Below are 4283 nucleotides of genomic sequence, written 5' to 3'. Positions count from 1 at the left end.
TCTTCTGTCCCCCTGTGTTCGGACACTGGGGCTCCTCGTCATCGTCGCTGTGCAACCCCTTGTCCTTCTTTTTGGCGTTTATTTTACCTGCCTGTATGAACACCCAGCAGTCTCTATTGGTGTGGTTCGCTGGTTTATTCGGGGTGCCATGAATTTGGCACGGGCGTTCAAGTATGCGGCCCAGACTGGATGGTCCCTGATTGTTTCTTTTGAACGGGTTTTTTGCTGACCGGATTTGGAGCCACTGAATCCGGCGTTGACCGTCGTGTCTTCAGTGTTGTCGCCGTTGTTCCGTCGCTTATGTCTGTTGCGCCGTGGCTTGCCGTTATTGTCGCGGACATTTGAGGTGCCGGAATTTATAGGCGTGGTGCTACTGCGAGCCAACCAGCTGTCCTCGCCCTTGCAAAAGCGGGTCATGAGTGTCGTGAGGGCCGCCATGGACTTTGCTTTTTCCTGGCCGAGGTGTCGGGCAAGCCACTCGTCATGGATATTTTGCTTAAAGGCCGTCAGGGCTTCAGCGTCCGGACAGTCGACTATTTGGTTCTTTTTGGTTAGGAACCAAGTCCAAAATTTCCTGGCTGACTCTCCGGGCTATTGGGCAATGTGGCTCAAGTCATCGACATCCGGTGGTCGCACGTATGTGCCTTGTTTTCCAGTATGTCTTGCAGGTCCTGCCTATTGCCCTAGGCCATATTGTATTGGCGTAGGGGTGCGGGCTGGCATTCGGGCTGATACGCCGTTTTATCCCGGCCACGAGGTGGCCGGTCAGCCGTGTGGCGCTCGAGTCCATATTCCTCAGCTTCCAGGATTTCAGTCCATCTGTTTGTGAGCAGCTCTTGATCAGCTTGGAGCTGCTCCTGCTTCTTTTTCAGGCTCCTCGTAGTGGCCATAAGCCGGCACTTGAAGCACTCCTGCTCCACGGGGTCCTTTGGCATGCCGAACTCATCATCGCCGAGGCTAATCTCGTCTTCGTAGGGGGCATGTAGTTGTCCTCCTCCGAATATCCGTCCGTCGCCTATTCGTTTGGGCTGACCTGCCCGTCTTCCTGTTCGGCCTGCTCGAAGGCAGGCTGATCGGGGTTGTATTCATCTTCGGCACCATCCGGATTGTTTTGTTCTCCTGTGCCGGTATTGCTGTGGCGGGGCTTGGAGCGGCGCCGACGACGTCCATGCTTTGCTTTCTTTCTTGATAGGTTATCCTCCATTGCCTCATAGACATTGATTTCTTTCGGAGTGTCCACCATATATATATCATATGAGGAGGTGGCTGTCCACCACCCTGTGGGCGGTGGTTCCTGTTCTTCTCCTGCATCGTCATCGACACCGTCGATGTCTTCGGAAGTCAAGCACGTCGGTTAAATCATCGACCGTGGCAATGAAGTGGGTGGTGGGTGGGCAACGAATTCCTTCATCGCCTGCTTCCCACTCGAGCCGGACATAGTTCGGCCAAGAGTCTCCTGACAATGAGAGAGACTATAACGAGTTCAGCACGTCGCCAAAGGGCGAGTGCTGGAAGATATCCGCATTGGTGAACTCCATTACCGGAGCCCACCCGTATTTGGCGGGCTCGGGAGTGCGCGGACTGGAACCTACAACCGGATACGAGTCCGGAGGTCCGGTGTCACAGGCTTCCTTGGGGGTGAAGTCTATGTTCGGCTCTACCACCAATGGGTGTGCGGCCTCCGGGGCGGGGTCCATCCACCCGTCCTCGGGCGACGCAATCTGCTCGGATTTGGGTCCGGGGCTCCTGCAGGGGCGATATCCCGATCATTATCCGACAGCAGGTCTAGGACGTGCTCATTGTGGTTGTCCGGCGCTCCTGGCATAGGCCCGAATCCGTTGAAGATCAAGTCTCTGTGGATATCGACCGTGTAGTTTAGGTCTCCGAACCTGACCTGATGGCCAGGGGCGTAGCTGTCGATCTTCTCCAGATGGCCGAGCGAATTGGCCCGCAGTGTGAAGCCGCCAAACACGAAAATCTGTCTGGGGAGAAAGGTCTCACCCTGGACCGTGTTGTTGTTGATGATTCACGGAGCCATCAAGCCTTACAGCGACGACAAAGAGGAACTCTCAATGAAAGCACCAATGTCGGTGTCAAAACCGGCGGATCTCGGGTAGGGGGTCCCGATCTGTGCGTCTAAGGCTAATGGTAACAGGAGGCAAGGGACACGATGTTTTACCCAGGTTCGGGCCATGTCGATGGAGGTAAAACCCTACTTCCGGCTTGATTGATATTGATGATATGAGTGTTACAAGAGTTGATCTACCATGAGATCGTAGAGGCTAAACCCTAGGAGCTAGCCTATGATGATTATGATTCTATCTCTAAGGACTAAACCCTCCAGTTTATATAGATACCGGAGGGGGCTAGGGTTTACATGGAGTCGGTTACAAAGAAGGAAATATAATATCCGGATCGCCAAGCTTGTCTTCCATGCAAAGGAGAGTCCCATCCGGACACGGGACGAAGTCTTGAGTCTTGTATCTTCACGGTCCTACAGTCCGGCCAAAGTATATAGTCGTGCTGTCCGGATACCCCCTAATCCAGGACTCCCTCAGCCTGACCTGCTCCCGCCGAAGAAGCGACCGGTCCCGAGCCGCCGCGGTGAAGCCGCGGGGCCGGGGATGACGAGGCCTTGGTACGAGCGACCACCTCCTGGGTTCCCGCTACCCTTGTACGCCCGGGGAGAGGGCCCTAGAGCAAGGGGTGACAAGTGACACCGCCCGTGCCGTCGGCGGGGTCGACGGGCCATGGCGGCGCGTGCCGTCGCTCCTGGAGTTCACGTTGCAGACTCCTCTCGCGAGTTCGTGCTTCACGCCGTGATGCCTCCAAGCACCTGGATCTGCTTCCCCTCCTTCGCCTTCGAGATGCCGTCGAGGGGGCCTCTCAAGCTCTAGCTACAACACGCCGACTGCAGCGCGCCGGCGACCGGAGCGGAGGTTGAAGTCGTCGCTCCGGGCAAGGTCTTCATGATCCAAGGCTGGGGCGAGATTGCCCAGGTCTGCCGAACAGGGGGTGCCCTCATGATTCATTTTGAATACGATGGCGCCTCCTTGATGCTCTTCAAGGTCTTCGATGCAGAAGGCTGCCGTTTGTAGTGCTATCCCACAGGAGGCAGTCAGGACATCGACGCGGCAGGGGTTGAGCCTGCCGTTCGCTTCCCCGACAGCTCCTCCAGTAGCAGCAGTGATGCTTGGGAGTCCAGCGACTCTCCTGAGCTCTTCGTGACTCCGGAGACGAGCGACAACAGCTATGTACCCCCAAGCTCGCGTCGTGCGTGGAGCAAGGCGGCAGCATCAGGCCATTGTCGCGGCTGATCTGGATGGGGTTGGTGTCGGCCTCCCGTGGCCCACTGTTGATGATGGCGTAGGCCATGTGGGCGCGTGTAGGTGGAATTCCTTAGGAACCTTGCTTCTTTGTTCCCTGTGCGGAATCGAGAAAACACCCCACGGGGGCATGTAAGGGGTTTGTGATGCCTTTTGTTGGTGTAATCCTCATCATGAAGTCGTGCGAATGCATGTTCTGTCCTGGCTTGGTTCCCCCTTTCTAACCTCGCGAAGGCTTGAGCGCTCTATGCCTACAGGTCCCAGTCCCCAGGCAGGCTTCAGTCGTCGCTGGTATGCCAGGTCACGATGCCGTGGTAAGGCCAGGAGGTGAGCGGCCCGAGGTCCAGTAAGAGCCCCTGAGGCGCGATGCTCAGGAGTTCCCCTTTAGCGTGCAAGCAACCGACAAGAGGTGAGATAGCAAGGCAACGTTGCCATCACTGAGCCGCATTAAGTGGAAATTCCGTGCTACATCGATGAACAGCCCTAGGCGTGAAACTTATCTTGATAACAGGGAGTCATTCCTTTGCGCCGCGCCGGACTTGCGCTTTGGCAGCTGGGATGTAGCCGGGTTAGGCCCTCGCGAGCTTCCCCTCTCTTCCCCACACTCTCCTTTGTGCTCTACGTCCTCAGTCCCGGCCCTCGAGCAAGCCCAGCCGCCGCTGGTATGCCTGGTCGTGATGCCATGGACAAGGCCAGGGGGTGAGGGCTGGAGAGCCAGTAAGAGCTCCTGAGTCGCAATGCTCAGGAGCCCCCCTTTAACATGCAAGCGGATCGCGTGGGAGAGAAAGAGAGAGCCCGTGGTGCCACCCGCTGTATGCTTTAGGAGGGTTCCTGCAACCAACACGAGGAGAGCACGGGTTGCCATTATGATTGCCGACCGGCCATTGGTTGCTCCGAGAGTGTGGTGAGGGCACTGAGGGCCTGGTGAGGTGACGCTTGCGGGGCTGCCGCGGGCCA

The sequence above is a fragment of the Triticum aestivum genome, chromosome 6B (assembly GCF_018294505.1).
Source record: "Triticum aestivum cultivar Chinese Spring chromosome 6B, IWGSC CS RefSeq v2.1, whole genome shotgun sequence".
Taxonomy (NCBI): domain Eukaryota; kingdom Viridiplantae; phylum Streptophyta; class Magnoliopsida; order Poales; family Poaceae; genus Triticum; species Triticum aestivum.
The sequence above is the reverse complement of the archived record's forward strand: the minus strand, read 5'-3'. Positions refer to the sequence as shown.